The 24,846-nt window shown below is 40.6% G+C and overlaps 1 protein-coding gene across 1 annotated transcript in view; it reads left to right on the top strand.

Annotated features, from left to right (window-relative positions):
• Positions 1–24,846, top strand: part of LOC115619248 (cadherin-13) — a 297,405-nt gene that overhangs the window by 69,076 nt on the left and 203,483 nt on the right. The gene's annotated exons all lie outside the window — the stretch shown is intronic.

Consider the following 24,846-nt stretch of genomic DNA (forward strand, 5'->3'; position numbering starts at 1 on the left):
ATGTTTTCTATCTGTCTCTTGAAATGCACAGTCAGATAAATTGTGTCTGGCCACTCTGATACAGATGAGCAGCAGAATGTGAAATGCAAAATGGTTAGTACATTTATGTGTTGCCACTTCTGCCACAGCATGGGGGACTGACCTCTGTCCCCTCATGCAGCAGGGAGTGTGTGGTACTCCAGCCATGTGGGGCACAGGCTCTGGTGACAGTTCTGAGTGCCATCCCTGGCCTCTCTGTATTGTCTTCTGCTGTGCAGTAATCAATAATTGTACTTTCAATGCTGTTTCTCTCCTCCTCTGGAAGAGTTTGCCAGTTAGATGACTAGTCATACTTGCTCAAACAGCACTGCTAAAATTTATCATATGTTGGTTTTCAACACTTAAACATCTATTTTTCATCTGGGTTGACAGTGAAATGTGTGTTAACCACTCATGCAGGATTTATGGTAGTTACTGATGTCCTTCTTAAAAGAAAAACATTGCAGTTTCTCTTTTTAACACTGTTCCTTGCCTTCATTTATAAGCCGCTTCTTATTTTACCAGTGGCTTTCCATCTTAATGTGTTCAGTATAAACCTTGAATATTTTTTACCAGAAAATCATAGTAGTCTTTTCAACCTAATGCATCAAACCACAAATGGCCCTCCTATCTGATCTGGCAAAGTATACACTTAAATTAAGGCAAAAACATTTCCCTAGAGGAGCCTTTTTGAAGTAATGGAAGTTATATAAATATAAATGGAATTTCCAGCTACTCAAAATATCCCTCTTTCTCCCAAGGTTGGTTTATAGGATAAAAAGAAAACCTGACAGAAAATTAAGTTAAAATTCAAGTTATTTTTATGTATACTCTCCCATTTTGTCTAGGGGGAACAAGATATCTACTTTATATAAGCTTTCTAATTTGCCATATCTTGTTCATTTTTACTGTAAATAGTCTATTCAATACATACTATAGATCTTAATGTTACGAGATATCAACAGGATACAGTGATTCATTTCAGAAGCCACTAGCATACTCACATCATTTTTGTGGAAAGCATACAAGTCAACAGTTAGTTTTGTTGGTTTTATTATTATTATTATTTTTTGAACTACGGCAAGGAATTCATTATATTTTTTGTCCATAATTTCCTGTCTGCAGAGGAGGAGGTGATGTGTGCTGAAGAGGCCCCACCATATACTAAACTGTCTGAAAGTGAGAAGCAATATGCCTTGTTTTAGAGGGGATGCCATCTGAATGAGAGTTATTATGAGCATGTTTCCAAGCACACTGTAGCCTGGGGATTAATATAGAACCATAGAATGGTGTCATAGAATCATAGCAAGAGGTATTGCTGCCTGCCAATCACCCAGCTTTGTGATGAGCCTGAGATAAAGGACATGGGGAGACCATGAATATGATAGAGGCATATGGCATTTTCTTAACATCATTAAAAATCTGGGGAACAAACACAGATAAAAGTAAGAAACAGTCTTTTTGCAACACCCTGACTGGGATTAAGAGAACAGGCATGTTAATGTTGGACAATTTAGGGTTCTGTGGCCAAGAAAGGAAAAACAACAGTTAAATTTTAAATAGAAAAATTGAAAGAGGTACTGCAGTGTGAGATAGCACAGGAGAGGAGAAAAGCAGACCAAGGAGAGTCACCAGCACAGGGAAAGTCTATGGTATGGGCTCAAGATAAGAAAAGATAAGAGAAAGAAGACAATAAAGAATACAAAGGAGAGCACTTCCAGATTTGCATAGAGCAAGAGGTAAAAGGTACAATACCACTTTCAAAGAATTAAGTTATTTCATTTCTACTCCCTGTTCACATAATCTGCACACATTATTTGTGGTAACCTATATTTGAGACACAATGCAGTTATTTTTAAACCATTAAAGAACTTGCCAAGAATTTGTAAAATCATGGCCAAAGCATCAACCTACATGGAAATTAAGCCTATCTTTCAAACATTGGGATACACATTTGTCCCTAATTTCCTGTCTGCAGCTAGAGGACCTGCTGTCTCCTTTCTGACCTCTTGTTCTTTATGTACCTGAAGAAAAACATTACCTGTCTTACCCTTTCCTGCAATTTTCTCTTCATTTTCCACCTTGTCACATCTTTTTTTCCCTTGCACTTTCAACTTCATTACATAACCTTTCTACTTCCCCTGTCTGTCTTGATGTTTTATGCCATTATCGTGGTTTAAGCCCAGCTGGCAACCCAGAACCACGCAGTTCAGTCTCTTCGGGGGCGTGGGAGGGGTAGTCGGGACTGGGCACGATGTGCTGTGGTATGGAATACCCCTTTGGCTAGATTGGGCCAGGTGTCCTGTCTTTGCTTCCTCCCGGCTTCCCCTCCTCCCTGGCAGAGCATGAGACTGAGAAAGTCCTTGGTCAGAGTAAGCATTCCTAAGCAACAAATAAAACATCGGTGTTATCAGCGTGTCGTGGTTTGAGCCCAGCCGGTAACTCAGAACCACACAGCCGCTCGCTCACTCCCCCCCTTCTTCCTACCCCCGCTCCGGGAGGGATGGGGAGGAGAATCGGAAGAATGTAACTCCCACGGGCTGAGATAAGAGCAGTCCTGCAACTAAGGTATAATACAAAACCACTACTGCTACCACCAATGATAATAATGATTAGTGAAATAACAAGGGGAGAGGATACAATTGCTCACCACCTGCCGACCGATACCCAGCCCGACCCGAGCAGTGATCTGGGCCTTCCGGGTAACTCCCCCCGGTTTATATACTGGGCATGATGTGCTGTGGTATGGAATACCCCTTTGGCCAGTTTGGGTCAGGTGTCCTGTCTCTGCTTCCTCCCGGCTTCCCCTCCTCCCTGGCAAAGCATGAGACTGAGAAAGTCCTTGGTTGGAATAAACATTACTTAGCAACAACTAAAAACATCGGTGTTATCAGCATTGTTCCCAGGCTGAAAGTTAAAAACATAGCACTGCACCAGCTACTAAGAAGGAGAAAAATGACTGCTATAGCTGAACCCAGGACAGCCATTCACTCACACTTTTCCTACATTCTCTGCATTTCCTTATTCACATATATTGACCTGTTTTATGCTCTTTATAAATAGTGTTGCTAGGGGTATGCATAACCATCACCTAAGCATAAATTTGTTTTGTTGCTGTATAGAACCTTTCTACAGTCTTAGCAAAAGCTATACTGATTCATCCATTCTAATCTGCTGTATTCATAAGTAAATCCCTTTAGAAACCTGTGTTCTGGAAAACCTTGACTTTAGATTAACTTACTAAATGACTCTAACTTTTCAATTTTTGTGAAACACCCTAGGTAGTTAATATCTAATGCTAAGAAATTTCAGTGGAATGTTGAGGTTTCTTTCCATTTTAATGCTTTTCAGAGTATATATCTGTTCCATCAAAATATGGATATTAAGAAGTATATATTTGGCTGGAAATTACTAGCATTTGGTTTATTAAAAATCATTCTAAAACTTAATTTTGTCAACACTGGGATTGTGTCTGGTCAAAAGTGGTCAGGATCACACAGGGAGCTGTATCATAGAACCACCTGATATAATTAGTTCTGTGACTTCAGAACTGTGGTGTTAACATTTGATCTCTTTAAATTATTGGGCCATAGTTTCAAAGGTGTATATGCCTCTGTGTGTGACAAAAACACAAAATGGGTTTGTAATTTTTATGCAAAAGTGAGTTTTAATTAATATGGAGTGGCATGATATTTTTGTAATGTATGCGAAAAGAATTTGTGTGAAATTTGGAAATAAGAATGCTTCATTGATTCAGTTTGTGGATTTGGTGGTATTCCATTGTGCATGGATATAGGAGGTATATGCCACAAGCCACCCTACAGTTTTATGGAGAAGTCATGAGAAAGTGGGATGGAAAATCTACCTCAGCTCTGGAGGAATGGGTGCATGAATTGAAATGGAAAACAATGGTCAAGGATGATCCTCCCAACAAAGTTGCTGCTCCAGTCTCCAGTGAGCAGCTTCCCAGATGGAGTGGAAGAGCTGATAATAAGGAATTCTAATCCCTTTATACACTATTAGAGGGGTCCTGCCTCCAGCCAGGTGGAGGAGAGGGACAATCGGGTTTACTGGACTGTGTGGATCAGACGGCCTGGCACATCGGTCCCACAGAAATATAAGGCTCTAGTAGATACCAGTGGACAGTGTGCCCTGATGCCATGAAGCTATCAAGGGGTTGAACCCATTTGTATTTCTGGAGCAACAGGAGGATCCCAAGAGTACTCCTGTACTGGAGGCTGAAAATAGCCTAATTGGGAAGGAGTGGCAAAGGCACCCCATTGTGACTGGTCCAGGGGCTCCATGCATCCTTGGCATAGACTATCTATCTCAGGAGAGGGTACTTCAAAGACCCAAAATGGTACCGGTGGGCTTCTGGTACAGCTGCCTTGGAGAAAGCAGCAGAGTGCAGGCCACAGTTTGCTTTTACTTGGAGGGGCGTCCAATACACTTGGAACCGACTGCATCAGGCATGGAAACACAGCCCTACCATCTGCCATGGACTGATCCAGACTGCACTGGAACAGGGGCAAGCTCCAGAACACCTGCAATACATAGATGATATTATCGTTTGGGGCGATACAGTGGAATAAGTTTTTGAGAAAGGGAGGAAGATAATCCAAATCCTGCTGAAGGCTGGTTTTGCCATAAAACAGAGTAAGGTCAAGGGACCTGCACAGGAGATTCAATTTTTGGGAATAAAATGGAAAGATGGACGTCGCCAGATGATTGCAGCAATGGAAGCAGAGCAACTGGCAGCGCAGAAGTAAACCCATCTGGGCTGCTGCACTGTGGCAAGATATCACTGCCTGGGTGCAGAACCTGGTGGTGAAGGTACGCCACGTAGATGCTCATGTACCCAAGAGTCGGGCCACTGAGGAACACCAGAACAACCAGCAAGTGGATAAAGCTGCTAAAATTGAAGTGGCTCAGATGGACTTAGATTGGCAACATAAGGGTGAATTATTTTGAACGTGGTGGGCCCATGACATCTCAGGCCATCAAGACAGAGATGCAACATATAGATGGGCTCGTGATCGAGGGGTGGACTTAACAATGGACACTATTGCCCAGGTTATTCATGAATGTGAAACATGTGCTGCAATTAAGCAAGCCAAGTGGTTAAAGCCTCTCTGGTATGGAGGACGATGGCCGAAGTACAAGTATGGGGAGGCCTGGCAGATTGACTGTATCACACTCCCACCAACCTGCCAAGGCAAGCGCTATGTGCTTGCCGTGGTGGAAGCAACCACCGCATGGCTGGAAACATATGCTGTGCCCCATGCCACTGCCCGGAACACTATCCTGGGCCTTGAGAAACAAGTCTTGTGGCAACCTGGCACCCCAGAGAGAAATGAGTCAGACAATGGGACTCATTTCCGGAACAACCTTATAGACACTTGGGCCAAAGAGCATGGCATTGAGTGGGTATATCACATCCCCTACCATGCACCAGCCTCTGGGAAAATCAAATGGTATAATGGGCTGTTAAAAACTACACTGAGAGCAATGGGTGGTGGGACTTTCAAACATTGGGATACACATTTACCAAAAGCCACCTGGTTGGTCAACACTAGGGAATCTGCCAACAGGGCTGGCCCAGCTCAGTCAGAACTTTTACATATTGTAGAGGGGGATAAAGCTCCTATGGTGCACATAAAGAATTTGCTGGGGAAGGCAGTCTGGGTTATTTCTGCTTCAGGGAAAGGCAACCCCACTCGTGGCATTGCTTTTGCTCTGGGACCCGGATATACTTGGTGGTTAATATGGGAAGATGGGGAAGTCCGATGTGTACCTCAAGGGGATTTAATTTGAGGGGAAAACAGCTAATGAACTCAACTATATGCTTTTGCCTGCTATATAACGCTTCTATAGCCCATCAGCTAGATGCCCATCTCCACCACTCTGGTCTTTGAAAGGAAGACATGTGCTGTCATCATCATCACCAGAGGATAGAGTCATGTGAAAAGCCAGCAGCAGCAGAACCATCTTCAGGTCGCCATCGAATGACCCTGACTTCCCTCCTATCATCACCCCAACAAAGAATGAACTTTGATGAAACTAGACGAGATCAGCAGTGACCAGACGAGTTCGGCGGTGTCATCAGCAGGCAACAATCCAACACTACACATCCTCTCTCCTGCAAGGCTGTTACAAGAGGTGCAGCCTGACATCATGGACTGAATAAATTCAGCAAACTTTATAGGAATGGTCCATGAACTAAAGAATGATATCTTTCTCTTTGTGTGTCTATTTATGTGTATATATATATATGAGATAAAAAGCTGTGGTACATTGAAAAATATGGGATCTGAGCATGACGTGAATGTTATATGGATTAAGGAGTGAATACTATCCTGGGTTCAGCTCTATCAGTTATTTTTCTCCTTCTTAGTAGCTGGCGCAGTGCTGTGTTTTCGACTTTAGTCTGAGAACAATGCTGATAACACACCATTGTTTTTAGTTGTTGCTAAGTAATGCTTTCTTTGATCAAGGATTTTTCAGTGTCTCATGCTCCGCCAGTGAGGAGGGGCACAGGAAGCCGGGAGGAAGCAGAGACAGGACACCCACAGTTGGTGGGTGGTGAGCAATAGTATTGTGCATCACTTGTGTTGTTTTATTTTCCTTTTTCCCTTTTAGTTTTATATTCTTTCCCCTTGTCATTTCCCTTGTTATTATTATTGGTGGTAGTAGTAGTGGTTTCGTATTATACCTTAGTTACTGGACTGTTCTTATCTCAACCCGTGGGATTTAAATTCTTTCAATTCTCCTCCCCATCCCTCCGGGATAGGGGGGAGAAGAATGGGGGTGAGTGAGCGAGCGGCTGCGGGGTTCTGAGTTACCGGCTGGGCTTAAACCACTACAGCATGTTTCTCTAACATTGTTAGAGGGAATTAGGCTGCAACATATCTCATCATTTAAATATCATAGAATCATAGGATGGTTAAGGTTGGTAAGGACCTTAATGTCATCTAGTTCCAACCCCCCCGCCATGGGCAGGGACACCTCACTCTAGACCATGTCACCCAAGGCTCTGTCCGTCCAATCTTTCTGCATCTGCTCTTTCTTGCACCAAGGTTTAGGAGCCCTAATATGATGTAATTGTTTCACAGGGCCCCTGCTATGGCATGTTCGTTGTTATGTGTTTTTCCACATCTGTAAGAGACTTTGAGGAAAAATGGCAGTATGGACCATGAAGTCTCCAGTACTGAAATGGTACAAAAATTTACTGTGTGCTATAAAAAGAATTAAAAAACCAAATTAAAACAAAAAAAACAACAAACACCCCAAAAGAGATGGGAGTCCAGGATCCACTTGCCCATGTTGTCTTCAAAGCTTTTTGACTGTCCACTGCAGGTTTTATCATTTTTTCATTCCCACAGATGAGGCAGATGACCAGTTGTGTGTAGGCGATTGATAGTAAAATTTTATATTTTGATCTTTCAAAATAAGATTAGAACAGGCTTTGTGTCATCTTCCCCCCCACACTAAAATATATCAACTGTCTTTCTGTTACCATATTGATGGCAATTAACTATTCTTGAGTAGTGTGCTATGTATTCTTGAGTAATATAGCCAGTAGCATAATTTGTCCCTTCAGCTGGACCTAAGTCAACAAATTGACTGATGGTGCATGAGCATAAATAGAATCCATTTTCCTCTCATCACAGCTGATCTCTGTAGTGTTTGCAAGAAATAAAACTAAGAAACTGCATGTTTTGTAAATATAGTTCTGACTGATAACATTTACCAATCAAACAATAACTTCATTCTGTTGCATATATGTGTGCATGCAGGTTGCTTTTCTGCTATACTTTGATTAAATACCTACAACTACATCCAGAATTATGTGTCAGTGCATAAACACAAATGTATGATATCATAAACCTTAAAGGATCCTAACAAATTTATATACAACTACTCTGTCTGTTCCACTCAAATCTCACTTCTATTGCAGTCAAATGGAAATCTAGTTTCCATGCTTGACAGCATGAAATTGCACTATCATTATTTCTTAATTACAGTATTTCTAAGTTATTTATGGAGACTTCATTCACTCTGAACCTTAGGGATCCTACTTTCACCATCTGAAATGTTACCTTTCCCAAGAATTTAAATATGTCAGAGACACAAACTTGAATGGAGTTGGAGTGATGCACTGAGTTCCTTTCAATTGGGCTTCCGGCTTTTTTTTTTTTTTTTAATCCACATCACTGAGTCAATTTTCTTTAATCTTTTCACAAAGAATGCTAGGACATTCATATGAAGCTTATAAGCACCATTTTAAGTTAGAGATGTTAAAGCTGCTTATTAATGAGAATGTTTTCCTTTTCATAACACAAAACTTGTCCTATGTGAGTAGCATGGAGAATTTACCAGCTTCTACAATGGCTCTTTGCTTTATCCTAAACAAGAAAAAAATGGAGGAATTAGGATAGTAGGAAAGGAAGCCAGAGGCTCTTTACAAATTTGAGCTGAAATGTATCATTTTCAAAATACAAAAACCCTGAAGCACTTAGTTTTTAAGTAACAATACTGCCCATTGATTTCACTTAGTGATAGATTTTTAGATACTAAGAATCTCTTAAAACAAGATTTAGCTCTTTAAAAGATGTGGTAGATTATCTTCCAATTTTCTGTATTTTATATAACTTTGTGTATTTTTTTGTACAGCTGTTTTAGGGTCAAATATTCTGGGAAGTAAATAACATTTTTATTTTCCCATGTGAAGCCATTATTTGCATTTCACTTGTCCATTGTGTTAAATTTGGTTGTAAATTTTTTCTAACAGTTGTTAGGAAATTCAGAGGATTTAAAAAACATTTTCTTAAGGTGTTAGGATCAGTTTTCTTTCTTTACTTATGAGAGCTGTCACCTTAATCTCACAGATTTGCTGCTTAAAAAGTCAGATAGTAGTGCACTTAGTAGTAAATGCTGACTTATTTAATGAATAATACCAAGTGATTTAAGTCATGCACACATTGTTCAACAGTGGTGAGGATGGCAATGGAGCGATAAGTGTTGTCATCTTAATCTCTGTCTTTGGGGTAGCATAATTGCATCAACAGCCTGACACTGAACTAAGACTAGTTGTTATCTAACTGCTTCCTACTGAGACTCTAATATATTAAGCTAAACCCAAATAATTTCAGTAGGACTGTTCACAAGATAGGATTGAACTTCTAATATGAAAAAAAGGCAGAAGAAATAGATCATTCAGAATAAACTCTGCTAACAATCAATGATTTATTGTGTTAAATGTGGTGCTTACTAATAGACATGATTTCTTTTTCTACATCTGTTATGGTATTTTTTGCTATATAATAATTTTCATCGTTTACAAGCAAGTGAGTAGAAAAGTGAATGTAAAATTAGGGATATAAAAAAAATGGGATGTTCAAATTTTTAAGAGCTTTTCTATGCAGGAATGATTACAGAATGAGCAGTGCAGTAAAGAATTTGGCTAGTTGCATTTAAAATCAAGATAGCTCTGACAAGCACAGTTTTTCAGGAAAGTCGATTCTGGTGCTACGTTTCGGATACATACAGCATATGAGGTGCCAGGTCCAATTAGCAGTCTGATGGTGGTAAATCCATTACCCTTGGAAAGAGAGTCCACCATCAGGAGACATTAATTCAATGTGACACCAACTGGGGTGTTTATATGCAGCTAATTACAATGTCAGACATTCTGTTCAAATTGAGTTTAATTGTGGCAAAATTGGATTTAATTAAAAGTTAATGGTATAGAGCACATCATGTTGTTATAAACTACGGGTACATGTTTCATATCCATATTATTGCTATTTAAATGGTGCTTTCAATTACTGTAACTCATAGTGGCACTTTGGAAATGCACTGTAATTGTTTTCACATCACTGAAAGTTGTTGTTCAGAATAGGCATGTAGAAACATGTTTATTTTTAAGAAGCTTGACAAAGTTTGGGTTGGTTCATTATATCACAATGTAAATGTCACGTGATGTTTCCAACCACCTTGCTAAGGAAAGGGTTGACTTTATGAGAGTTCTAGTAAAATAGGAGAAGAAATTTCTAGTTCACCTTAAAAGAAGGATACTATTTTTGACACTGTCCATTATACTTTGATGGTGAAATCTTGTTTTCTTCATCTTTCATTAATCCATCTTTTTCTAATTGTGTCTTATCTCTGGTTGTTCTGTCAGCATCTCTTCTGATGAATCTCCTTTCTGTGGGATTTTCCCTGGGCTGTCTTCACCTTCTTCTGTCTCCACACCCCTTGTCTGCTCCTGTAGCTACCAGTTATATATACACTGACTGCTCCATCTGTATTCTGACCTCTCTCTTGATGAAATTTTATATGGAAAACCTTTCTGTTTGACATGTCCTCCTGGTTGCCTCACTCCCAATTCAGAAATAATCATTGCATCTTCCCCCTTTTCTGTCAATATAGGCAACCCAACCATCCTTCTGCCAATCAACCCAATACTGTCTTCTTGCACCACATACACTTGCTATGTCCAAGCCTTTCAGATCTTTCTCCATTATAACCACAAACTGATTTACTCCTTGCATACTACATCCCTCATTCAGGTCCTATTCTTCTCAGCCTTAACATCCAGCTTTTCTGCAGCACAAATACCTTGTATCTCCTGTTCATTGCAAATAAAGCTACCATTATCTCTACTACCAGGTACTTGTACCATACTACCACAGAGTTCTACCCACTGTATTTCTTCCCACTGGATTAAATTCAAGCTATTTCTATATTGAAACTCGGGACAAGTTGGTCTTTCCCAGCTACTGCTTTCTCCTTTTTCAAGAAACAGTTTTATCTTCAGCTCTTAGGAGTTTAGCCTCACTCACCTTTGCTTTTTACTTGAACACTTCTTTTGGAAGCACACCAGACCTACTTCTTATGTCATGGCTTACACTAGCATTGTGCTCTGTGTGAGTAGTGCAAGGTGCGAAACACCATTTCTGCTTCTTTAATGCATGCGGATGATTGATAGATAAAAATATATGTTGGAGTCCATTGGTCTATGTCCTATCTCCTAATACATTTTTCCAATATTTATTAAGATGAACTCTCAAATGAAATGTATAGTTTTTAATTCAGAGGAAAACTTATATAGAATGCAGGTTTGTATCATACTGCTTTTAAAACCTTTTTGCAAGATGTTAGAAATTACCAGTGTGTTCCTTAAGGAAGCCCAGCAAAGTGTTTTAGAGAAGCCAGATGTAAATTTTGTTTTCTTTTGGAGAAAAGATAATATAAATTTTGTACTTTCCCAGCTCATATATTGGATCAATACAAGCATTTTATCCTATTGAATAACAAAGACTATTTCAGGATTGTTTCAAGAACAAGCACTGTGACTTTATTATTCTAGCACCGTCAATGGGATGCTACAGGAAGCTTCAACGAAGCCAGAGGACAGCCACTGGCTCATGCATTATCCTTACTGCAGAAAGGATGGGGTCAGTCTGGTACTGGGTGGTCACCAAATAATTGGGGTTTTTTGGCTCTCCATTGCTCCTGCCGCTGAACTTCTGTTTGCAAATTCTAGTTTTGTTCTTTATCACTCAATGCATTTTTACAAAATGTGAAACACCACTTGGGAACATTTTAATTCATACAGTCAGCTTCTAATTCAACTAATCTTCCTGTGTTTTTCTCTCTCTTGCACTCAGATTTTCACCAATACTGTATTCTAATACAAGACCTTTAAAACAGATTGACTACTAGGGATACCATGATGTGGTATCAAAACTTGGGTCCCTCTTAAATCTAGTTTTGTGGTTACTTGCTAGCAGCCATCACACTATTTTCTTCTCCCTGATCTTGCACAAACTCTCTCTGACAGTAACAGGAATGATGTGTATCTAGGGAAAGATGAATGGTGTTGACCTAAGGCTGAGCAGCTGATGTTAGTTAACACATCAGGAGGCATATATATGTGATCTAGTCCCTTTTAAAACTGAAATATTTCTCTTTATTATGTTTGGAAATTAGTCTAAACTTCCCTTTATCCATACAGTCTGTTATAGAGTTTGCAAAGTTTTGGCACTTGACTGACATGAAACGTGACAACTCTGATCCAGAAAGCTTTATATTTGATCAAAGACTGATTTGAAATTAACATCCGTGCTTTGATAAACATATGGAGCCATGAACATGTATTTGTGGTTAAAACAGTATCTTTGCATTCAACAGAAAAGCAGAGAGTTACTTTGCCAAGCAATGAAGTGGCAAGCTGTCTAGCTTACTTTGTGATTAAAGAGTTTATAGCTTTAGATAGAAGAATTTCTGACTTATATAAAACAAATTCTAAAAATATATTCTTTCACCTTAAAAAGCACAAGGAACTTTGCATTAAAGATAATAAAACATTGTCTCAGTGTTCCATGTCCCAGAAGTTTTCCAGATGGTTTTCTACAAGATAGTGAAGTGGTTGTATATATGTGGGGAGTATAAATGGGCTGGTTAGGATTTTCTTTGTTTCCTGGTGTATTTTTTCCTTCACATGGCTTGTTTGGAACTGTCCAAATACAACAAATGCAATGATATGAAATGCTTGTTTCCAAGAACTATGGTTCCATGTACAAATCTGGCATTTTGATGTGACCAGGTTAATACAAGGCAGGTAAATGTTAATCTAAATAAACAGATGAACAAATAATGCTGCATTTGAAAAGGCTCCTATGCTGAGAAAATGATGCAGTGAAATTACTATTTTTTGTCAATTTTAAGTAGGCTAATACTTTCTTCCATTATCTTTATCTATTGTGGGCCACCAGTTTCCTCAGTCCTTTGTTCTGTAAAGCTAAATAGCCTGAAAAAGGCAGAATGTTTCAGTAACAGATAGCATAGTCACTTAAAACCATCCCAATGAGAGGAAATTTGTCATTGCAGCTGCCTAATAGAATTTTGTCTTATGTAATATTTTTCATTAATCTTTTTGCTAAGTAAGTAAACTGTTTTCCCTGTGGAAACTAATTAACATGGTATCAGGAATTTCACTTTTCAGAAAACACCGGTGAGATGTACTACTGTTCCTTTAGACACTGTCACACAGCAGGGCAATAATCTAAAATAAGCAACAGAAAAAAAACCTGATAACAAATATACTCTCAGATTTTCTGAAATCTGAGAATTCATTTTGCTGTATGATTTTGCTTAACACTAAAAACTGACCCAAAGAAGTGAGTAAAGACCAAGGTGAAAAAGCTGTCATAGTTCAAAAAGTACAATGAGGTTCTCCTTCTCTGAGTACCAAAACTGGACACAGTGGGCTGAGACTTGATTCGTATTCAAATTTGTTTCTTTAATTTATCACAACCAGCAGATCTGTTTTGTTTATTTTGTTTGCCTGTTAGTTTTTTTTTGGGGGGGGGGTTTGTTTTTAAATTTAAAGAGAATAATTTTACTGGGTCATAGGTGCATCTAATAAAAGATAGATAGCTTTTCTCCTTGTCAGGCTCCAAGTATTTTCTGTATGCTCAATTCCAAGAAAAAGTAGGGCAGTTTTACTTCAAATCTCTGGATGATGCTGGATCCAACATGTGCAGTAATGAAACAAATGACTTTCTCTACAGAAGGAATTGATGTCTATATGGTAATAGATACATGTTTTTAAAGCCTCATTTAAAGGTGAGAGACTCAGTTTCATTCCATCTGCATTAGGCTTTGATTAAAACCTATTCTAAATTGTACTCTGTTACTAACTTCCATAGGCCTCACCATGTAAATTATCTCTTGGGAATAATGCAGGCTTCTAGATTGTAATCTCATCTGAGGGGGCAGCCTGTGAAAACTGTGTCTTTATTAATATGCTTCTTGTAAAGAAATAAAGCATATATGGGTTGATTTGGACCAATATATATGAGCAACCAAGCTGCAGTAGAAACAAATAAGCTACCATGGAACAGAAATATTTGGATGTTTCGGCAAAAAAATTTCAATTAGAAGAGGTCTACTTCTGATTTACTAGAAAATATGGATAAGAGATGAGATAACTTTTAATGAAAGACCAATAAGTAATTGAAGCTGAAATATTTTATGATTGTTGAGGGTTTGAGGGATTGTATTTTTGGAATTTAAGTAAGGAGATCAGTAGTTAGAAACTATGGGGAAAAAAGCACCGAAGAAAACATAAATTTCTGTCAAGGACAGTAAAATTTTATATATATCTCTCCAAAGAGACAAAAAGCAATGGTATATTGACAAATGTAGGATCTGAGTATGACATGAATGGTATGGAATAAGGGGTGGATACTGTCCTGGATTCAGCTGCAACAGTTATTTTTCTCCTTCTTAGTAGCTGGTGCATTGCTGTGTTTTTAACTTTCAGACTGAGAACAATGCTGATAACACAACAGTGTTTTAGTTGTTGCTAAGTAACAGAGAAGTAACAGAGAAGCTGATAAATATTTGTGACCTGGGAAGCGCTAATCTGTTCAGCTGTTGTACCAGGAAGATCAGCTGTCTGAATTATAACAGTATCTGCCATAGACATCCTCTTGGAAAGGGCAATGAGGCATAATGTGAAATTCAATAAAGCTGAGTGTAGACAAAATCAGCAAAACTCATTTAGTTCAGAATAACAGGGAAACATAAACAGTGCTTTGTTAGCTTCCATGCTCATATGTCATTGTAACTGCTAAGGCTGGGAGAAGAATATAGGAGTGAAATGAAGGTAAAGTTCTAACTGAATAGCCAGTCAGATGCAGCTCCCGGCTACTGGCCCTGATGTGCCCTGTGGCATGGTTGAGGTTTCCTGCATCACAGAAGACAGAGTTTTGTGATGTGCCAGTGTCTGCCATTATCTGCTCCCAGTTCCGTTGTTCACTGTGTCTTTTGCATAACTAACCAGTTAAACCTAGTTTTGTCCTGTGCAACCTGACTGTTCCAAGTGTAGTGTCCCCAGACAGTGACGTTTATCAGAGGGATTGGATCTTATGAGAAGTGATCTAGGGCATAAGATGCACAGAAGTTTTGAAAAATTGCTAGTTACTAGTGTTTGATCTTATATATAAAACTAAATATTCTGTGAATATCAGAAGAAATCTGGCATGCACAAAGAATTACTTTTTACAAATATTTAAATGTTAAAAATATGAAATCTTAAAGTAATAGTCACAAGAACTCACAAGAGTAAATCTTGTCTGCTCCAAACTGCACAAATAACTGAAAATACCATTTACTGCTTGATTTTTCCTCTGGAATAAGTGGCAAAAAATATGAGATTGTTGTTTATGTTGTGGGTTTATTTTACAGAAACTTTCATTTACAGAAATCTTCTACGAAATCCCAAATTATTTATTTTTGGTTTTTTAATGACCTGAAAACCTCAAAATAATTTTTGAAATTGGGTTTAGTGCTGTCCCGCAGAAAAGGCAGAGCTCATTTCAGTATAAGCTTTCTATGAGTATGTTGTGGGGTTTTTTATTCTGAGGCTTATGCCATTCCTCTCAATATTTTTTTCTGTTTTCCTGCTCTGTGATCTTGTTCACAGGAAAGGGACAATTTTATACTCGCAGCAGAGAAAAATTTTCAGGCCCTAAGTTCTACAAGAAAACAGCACCTTTTTAGCAATATTCAGACACACAGCTGTGGAAGAAAATACATTTACTGTGATACTAATAGCAGTGCAGTATATACATTCAATTAGATAGTGAATTCATAATTGCTTAGTTTAGTGCTATGGAGTAATTTAATATATTAAAACAAAAATATTAAATGTACAGTATTTTAGCTTCATTTTGCAGCAATGAGCATATTTCACTGATGGCATCTTCCAGACATGTTCTGTAAAGTGAAATGCAAATCAAGAGGCATGCTGATGCTAGAAGACAGACTGTATACCTGGAAAACTCCAAGTACTGTTATCACTAGTTTAATCATTCAGGATTTGTTTTCATACTCCCACTGAGGGAGATCCTTCCCCCAAGATGTAGTGGCTTTTTTGGGTTGCCAGCACCAGGTATTTCAGAGAGATGGACAATTTCTGATGTTATCTCAAGCCAACAGGAGGTGCAGCTGCAATGTGCTTTTGGAGGTTGGCCTTTACTGAGTGTAAACTGGCAAAACCAATGTTCTTGCACTTCCCACTTCAAGGGAAGGGTGAATGGTAGGTATTCACAATATAAGGATTTACTGCACAAAAATTAATGTGGTAAATATACAGAAAGTTATAATTTAAGACAACTTTCTTGACTTGGGCTGGTTTTGTCTAAAGAAAAAACATTTGAAATAAATAACATGGGAATCTTGTTATGACTTATTGTCACATATAGATAAACCCCTCTGCTGACAGGTTGAGATGCAACTTTAGCTTTGAAAAGGTAAAGGTTCTTAATAGTAAAAAGTGTATAAACTATGAAAATGCAGTTTGTACTTCTGTTTCTCCTCCTCTGTGCCTTTTTTCTCTCAAAAAGAAAGACAAGAGTTGTTAGACTTGACAGGTCTATTTAGGAATGATCTAATGGCAGCTGCAGCTGGGAAGGACACAGTTGCAGGGACTGGTCAGAATCGCATTAGCTGGGCACAGATGGCTCCTGCCTCCAGCATGCTACCAGACAGCCCCCTGTTAGACCATGAGACAAGTCAGGTTGGTTCTGTAGAGTAGTCCTGAATTTAATTCAGCTTAGACAAGGCCTTCTAGGAAAGGTTAGTGGTATTCATCATTATTTCCTCTTTCCTTACATTATTGTTTTCTATCACTTTGCTCTTGTGGCTTTTCTCTCCACTCCTTGATGCCCTTCCATTCTCAAAAAAAAAACCCCAGTTTTGCTGTCCAATGACATTTAGCTTCAAACATAAATTACAGCACAACTGACTTCATTAAACACATTTTATCTTGCTCTTCTATCGATGTATGGTCTTGTTATGAAGCGTCAGACCAGTCACTCCAGTTCATTTTGCTCTTCCCCAATGAAGAGTTCTGTATCAGTGTGAGCACATAAATTAAACCTCCCTTTCTTCTGATTCTAGTAGGGTAAGTAAATACATATTCATACTGTTGCTGGTTTGGGTTTTGGGGGGTTTTTGGGGTTTTTTGGGGGGGGAGGTTGTTTTGTTTTGATTTGGTTTGGGGTTTTTTTTTTTGCTTATTTAGTCTTAAGTTCTAGGAAATTTTTAAAAAGTTAAGTCATGTAGAGTACCAGTTACATATTTATTCCTTGGTACTTGCTCAGAAGCACTTGTTATATTACACTTCACAAACCAGAATATTATAACATTGACCTTTCAGTCTACTTATGTGGCTAACGATTAAAAATAGTAAGACCACTACCTTTAAAACTTGTGAGTTTATAATATTAATTTCCTTCTCCTTTTCACAAAACTTCTATTAAAGTGTCTACAAAGCCTTGTATCTGATGTGATCAAAGAAGACGAAGTGACTGTTACCTAATGAAGAATTCATCCTTTGCCAATCTTTTGAGAGAGAGAAGTCTTGGGTTTTTTAATTTTATTTTTTTTTTTAATTAATGCACACAGTTAAGAGGTAGTTGTGCTAAGAAAATAGGAACTAGGAAATAACTGCAGGGTAATTCTGGGTTTGTAAGATAGGTCAGTGCGAACCTTTATTGTAGTGAGGTCGTTGCTAAAGACCTCACCTGTTTTGGAGGTGCAGAACACTTAGTTTGATGGGTTGTTGCAAAGTATATGCTGCTCTCTGGGAGAATAGTGCTGGTTTTACGTAATCTCATAGCCAGACAACATGGTCTAGGGTGAGGCGTCCCTGCCATGGCAGAGAGGTTGGAACTAGATGATCTTAAGGTCCTTTCCAACCCTAACCATTCTATGATTCTATGATCATTATGTTGTGCTTTTCTACAAATTTCATCACTTTTCAAATTATTTCTTTCTGAAGAAAGGCACAAGACAGCTAACATTTGAAGCTTCATTAAAAAAATAAGATTAAATTTTGCAAATGTCCAATAAAAGAAGTAGGACAGAGTTTAGGAACACCTGAAGTGAGGACTTCCTTGTGATAAGCTGATGATTACAAAGATATAGTAGGAATTCAAAATAATCTTTGCAATTCTAAATCTAATGGCTTTTCAGACATTGCATAGATCCTCGTTAGGAGGATAATGAATCAGAAGACCTATAGCAGTTATATAGTATGTAAAATGTTTTACAGCTTAGGGTAAAAGAAAGTCTGCATTCAGGAAACTCTGAGGCCCTATATTTTCTTCCAGTAATGTTTTTCAACAAAACATATTAGAGATAAAATATGTCTAATAAAGACAGACACCTGTCTTAAAAGCCAAGACACTGCTTCTTCACCTCTAGACTTCATGGGTATGAAATGTGCAGAAGAATACAATGATACCTATAATTCCCAGGGTAATGCTTTAGGCTTTCAAAAGTCCATGTACTGAACATTAACTGAAAGGAGATGTTCTGTGTCTTCATACTGCAACGATCCTTTCAGACTGGAACTGCTTATATTTCACTTGTGAAAATACTGCAAAATGGCACATTAATAAAAGTTTACATGACTATTGCTGGATAAGAAACCAATAAAATTAGAGGAATAAATTGTATATTTTTTAAGGAATCAGAATCTAATTTTTAAGTGGATGCATTAGCAAGATAAAGCCACCGTAAAACGCTCATAGGAGTACTTAGAATGGCTAATTAATCCCTTCCCACCTAGGCTCTAACTCTGAATGTGAGGCTAAATTCTCCCATTGCACGTAATGGCACTATTTTTTGCTACCATCTCTACAGCCTTGCTGAGGTAATCGATACCTTGTTGACAAGCAGTTTGAGATAGAACTGTGCATACCTATTAGAAACTGTGTATTTAGGTTTTATCCTCTCCATCCATTTCTTCATGTGCCATATAAAAATTAGCTAATGTTTTACTTATATTCTTAAAACAGGAAAATTTAATTGTAATTAATTTCTGTGTGTCTGTATTATTGTCTTCTCTTGAGCTGTTTTAGATAATTGTCGAGGTTTGAGCCCAGCCGGTAACTCGGAACCACACAGCCACTCGCTCACTCCCCGCCCTTCTTCCTCCCCCCGCTCCCAGAGGGATGGGGAGGAGAATCGGAAGAATGTAACTCCCACGGGCTGAGATAAGAACAGTCCAGTAACTAAGGTACAATACAAAACCACTACTGCTACCACCAATGATAATAACAATAAGGGAAATAACAAGGGGAGAGGATACAATTGCTCACCACCCGCTGACCGATACCAAGCCCGACCCGAGCAGTGATCTCGGCCTTCTGGGTAACTCCCCCCGGTTTATATACTGGGAATGATGTGCTGTGGTATGGAATACCCCTTTGGCTAGTTTGGGTCAGGTGTCCTGTCTCTGCTTCCTCCCGGCTTCCCCTCCTCCCTGGCAAAGCATGAGACTGAGAAAGTCCTTGGTTGGAATAAACATTACTTAGCAACAACTAAAAAACATCAGTGTTATCAGCATTGTTCCCAGGCTGAAAGTTAAAAAACACAGCACTGCACCTGCTACTAAGAAGGAGAAAAATGACTGCTATAGCTGAACCCAGGACAGTATCCACCCCTTATTCCATACCATTCATGTCATGCTCAGACCCCACATCTCTCAAAACATCATTGCCCCTGTCCCATATATGCACATATATATACACCCACGCCCACACACAGAGAAAGATATCATTCCCTAGTCCATGGACCAATCCCTATAAAAATGCTGAATTCATCCAGTCCATGATGTCAGGCTCCATCTCTTGTAATAGTCTTTCAGGGCATGAGGGACGTGTGTAGTGTTGGGTTCTTGCCTGCTGATGACACCGCCAAACTCCTCTAGTCACTGCTGAGCTCATCTGGTTTACTCAAAATTCATTCTTTGTTGAGGTGATGATCGGAGGGAAGTCAGGGTCAGTTGCTGGCGACCTGAAGATATCTAGCTGGTGGGCTATAAAAGTGTTCTAGAGCAGGCAACAGCGTACAATTGAGTTCATTGGCTGTTTTCCCCCAAAATCAAATCCCCTTGAGGTACACATCGGACTTCCCCATCTTCCCGCATTACCCACCAAGTATATCCAGGTCCCTGAGCAAAAGCAACCCCACGAGTGGGTTTGCCTTTACCTGAAGCAGGAATAACCCAGACTGTCTTCCCCAACAAATTCTTTATGTGCACCACAGGAACTTTATCCCCCTCTACAGGACGTAAAAGTTCTGATTGGGCTGGGCCAGCCCTGTTGGCAGATCCCTTAGTGTTGACCAACCAGGTGGCTTTTGGTAAATGTGTATCCCAGTGTTTGAAAGTCCCACCACCCATTGCTCTCAGTGTAGTCTTTAACAGCCCATTGTACCATCCGATTTTCCCAGAGGCTGGTGCATGGTAGAGGATGTGATAAACCCACTCAATGCCATGCTCTTTGGCCCAAGTGTCTATAAGGTTGTTCCGGAAATGAGTCCCATTGTCTGACTCAGTTCTCTCTGGGGTGCCGTGTCACCACAAGACTTGTTTCTCAAGGCTCAGAATAGTGTTCCGGGCAGTGGTGTGGGGCACAGCGTATGTTTCCAGCAATCCGGTGGTTGCTTATACCATGGTAAGCACATAGCGCTTGCCTTGGCGGGTCAGTGGGAGTGTGATATAGTCAATCTGCCAGGTCTCCCCATACTTGTACTTCAGACATCGTCCTCCATTCCAGAGAGGCTTTAATCGTTTAGCTTGCTTAATTGCAGCACATGTTTCACATTCGTGAATAACCTGGGCAATAGTGTCCATTGTTAAGTCCACCCTTCGATCAAGAGCCCATCTATATGTTGCGTCTATGCCTTGATGGCCTGAGGTGTCATGGGCCCACTGGGCTAAAAATAATTCACTTTTATGCTGCCAATCCAAGTCCATCTGAGCCACTTCAATCTTAGCAGCTTTATCCACTTGCTGGTTGTTCTGGTGTTCCTCAGTCGCCCGACTCTTGGCTACATGAGCATCTATGCGACGTACCTTCACCACCAGGTTCTGCACCCGAGCAGCGATATCTTGCCACAATGCAGCAGCCCAGATGGGTTTACTTCTGCATTGCCAGTTGCTCTGCTCCCATTGCTACAACCACCCCCACAGGGCATTTTCCACCATCCCTGAGTCAGTCCAGAGATAAAGTACTGGCCATTTTTCTCGTTCAGCAATGTCCAAGGCCAGCTGGATGACTTTCACCTCTGCAAACTGACTTGATTCACCCTCTCCCTCAGCAGTTTCTGCAACTTGTCCCAGGGGACTCCACACAGCTGCCTTCCATCGCCAATGCTTTCCCACAATAGGGCAGGACCCATCAGTAAACAAGGCATATTGCTTTTCACTCTCTGACAGTTCATTATATGGTGGGGCCTCTTCAGCACGCGTCACCTCCTCTTCTGGTGACATCCCAAAATCTTTGCCCTCTGGCCAGTCCATGATGACTTCTAGAATTCCTGGACGACTGGGATTTCCTATTTGAGCTCGTTGTGTTATTAGTGCGGCCCACTTGCTCCATGTAGCATCAGTCACATGATGTGTAGAGGAGACCGTGCCTTTGAACATCCAGCCCAGCACATGCAACCGGGGTGCCAGGAGGAGCTACACTTCAGTTCCAATCACTTCTGAGGCAGCTTGATCCCCTTCATAGGCTGCCAGTATATCTTTTTCAGTGGGAGTATAGCTGGCCTCGGATCCTCTATATCCCCGACTCCAAAAGCCGAGGGGTCGACCTCGAGTCTCCCCTGGAGCTTTCTGCCAGAGGATCCAGGTAGGACCATTCTCCCCGGCTGCGGTATAGAGCACATTTATCACATCTGGCCCGGCCCGGACTGGTCCAAGGGCTACTGCATGAACTATTTCTCGTTTAATTTGTTCAAAGGCTTGTTGTTGCTCAGGGCCCCATTTGAAATCATTCTTCTTCCGGGTCACGTGGTAGAGAGGGCTTACAATCGAACTGTAATTTGGGACGTGCATTCTCCAGAACCCCACAACACCTAAGAAAGCTTGTGTTTCTTTCTTGTTAGTTGGTGGAGACATTGCTGTTATCTTGTTGATCACATCTGTGGGGATCTGGCGGCGTCCATCTTGCCATTTTCTTCCCAAAAATTGAGTCTCCTGTGCAGGTCCCTTGACCTTATTCCGTTTTATGGCAAAACCGGCCTTCAGCAGGATTTGGATTATCTTCCTTTCTCAAAAACTTCTTCCGCTGTATCACCCCACACGATGATGTCATCAATGTGTTGCAGGTGTTCTGGAGCTTGCCCCTGTTCCAGTGCAGTCTGGATCAATCCATGGCAGATGGTAGGGCTGTGTTTCCACCCCTGGGGCAGTCGGTTCCAAGTGTACTGGACGCCCCTCCAAGTGAAAGCAAACTGTGGCCTGCATTCTGCTGCCAAAGGGATTGAGCAAATTGCATTGGCAATATCACTTGTGGCATCCCACTTGGCTGCCTTTGACTCCAGTTCATATTGAAGTTCTACCATGTCCGGTATGGCAGCACTCAATGGTGGTGTGATTTCATTCAGGCCACGATAGTCTACTGTTTGTCTCCACTCTCCATTAGGCTTTTGCACTGGCCATATGGGGCTATTAAAGGGTGAGCGGGTCCTGCTGATCACTCCTTGGCTCTCCAGTCTACGGATCAGCTTATGGATGGGAATCAAGAAGTCTCGGTTGGTGCGATATTGCTGCCGGTGCACTGTTGTGGTCGCAATTGGCACTTGTTGTTCTTCGACCTTCAGCAACCCCACAACAGAAGGATCCTCTGAGAGACCGGGCAAGGTGGACAGCTGCTTAATTTCCTCTGTCTCCAAGGCAGCGATACCAAAAGCCCATCTATACCCTTTTGGGTCTTTGAAGTACCCTCTCTTGAGATAGTCTATGCCAAGGATGCATGGAGCCCCTGGACCAGTCACAATGGGGTGCTTTTGCCACTTCCTCCCAGTCAGGCTGATTTCAGCTTCCAGCATAGTTAATGCTTGGGATCCTCCTGTCACTCCAGAAATATAAATGGGTTTCACCCCTTGATACCTTGATGGCATCAGAGTACACTGTGCACCGGTATCTACTAGAGCCTTATACTTCTGTGGGACTGATGTGCCAGGCCATCTGATCCACACAGTCCAGTAAACCCAACTATCCCTCTCCTCCACCTGGCTGGAGGCAGGGCCCCTCTAATAGTGATCATAAAATTCTCCACTTCTGTCTTGTAGAAAGGGATTAGTATTCCTTATCACAGGAGCTGGAGTAAAATCAGCTCTTTCACTCCATCTGGGAAACTGCTCACCAGAGACTGGAGCAGCAGCTTTCCTGGGATGATCATCCTTGACCATTGTTCTCCTCTTCAGTTCATGCACCCGTTGCTCCAGAACTGAGGTAGGTTTTCCATCCCACTTTCTCATGTCTTCTCTGTGATCCCGCAGGTAAAACCATAGGGTGGCCCGTGGCATGTACCTCCTATATTTTCTTTCTCGAGCAGTAGGGCGCCTTGTGTTAATAGCTGAGACATGGGTTGGTACGCGTGGGGAGCTGGATAGATCGGATAAATCATCTCTCAATTGTTTGAACTCCTGGGACAGTTTTTCCACAGCTGAAATGATGGAAGTAGTGAGATGATTGTCTTTGAACTCTCGGAGTTGATGAATCAGGTAATCCACTCTTGGTGGTACTCCGTCATTCCAGGTCATTGATGTCAATGTGTGGGCATATGGTGAAAGTTAAAAAACACAGCCCTGCACCAGCTACTAAGAAGGAGAAATATGACTGCTATAGCTGAACCCAGGACAATAATTGCATGAGTTTTTACTAAAACCTTTCACCATAAAGATAATTCCTTTTCTACTTTTTGCGACCCAGAGATGGCCAAATGTTTTTCTTACCAGGAAATTGCCTACATGAAAGATGTGTAGGTTTGTAACTTTGGTATCGATCCACACTTAAAAATTGATGATAAATAAACCTAACAAGTATTTTCAATAATAATTCTGGTCAAAATAGTAATAAATAAAGCTAGCGGTCATCTGTACTAATAGATACCTCAGAATAACTGAGATTGGGGCAGGTAGTGGTATAGCAGTTTTTTGTATGGTAGGGTGCTCCTCTCAGATGTTTGAGCATACCCTGTTTCCTCTGTCTTGGCTGTATTTTACTAGTCTGCTTTTCCTGCAGCCATGGGTTGACTGTGGGGGGTTGGAGCAATGGGATGAAAAGCTCGTGGGTCAAGATGAAGACAAAACACCCGTGCAGGGTTTGGCCCTTTCTTGCACACGGTTTCCCGGAGGCACCACCAGCATCACTGAGGGTTCATTGTGCCCTGCGGTGGTGCTGTGTGGAGCCAGCACAGGGCAGCCCTGGCCTCCCCTCACAGTGGCTCTGCAGCCCCTGCTGCTGACACCTGGGCACAGGCACCCAAAGCACCTGTGTGCTCCTGACCACAGAGACCTTGTGCTTCTGAGATGCTGCTGGCTTCACCCACAGAAAAGATTGTTTCTTTTTCCTTGCTGGGTGGAGATGGGCAAGAGGGACATGTAGAGAAACCATCTGCTGAAACAACTGGAAGAATTCTGTGAGAAACATTCTTATCATCAACAAATTGGAAATTAAAATTAGAAGGCAGTTAACAACTAAAGAACCTGTATTAGGCTTTGAAAATAATTAGGTACTAAAAGATATCCCAGATTTACTTATGAAAACTTTAAATTTATAATGTAATTTTGTGTGGGCCATTGGCTGGCTGGCTGCAAAGTAGAAATAGACATTTATATGCAGAGAAGGAATGTGGCTATCCAGAATTGTTTCACCAAAAGCAATAAATAAATGAAAACAACTGTTCTGTGAAGAGGAACCTTTTACTTTAAGTAATGGTAAGAATGAGACTG

This window comes from Strigops habroptila, chromosome W (assembly GCF_004027225.2).
Source record: "Strigops habroptila isolate Jane chromosome W, bStrHab1.2.pri, whole genome shotgun sequence".
NCBI classification, from domain to species: domain Eukaryota; kingdom Metazoa; phylum Chordata; class Aves; order Psittaciformes; family Psittacidae; genus Strigops; species Strigops habroptila.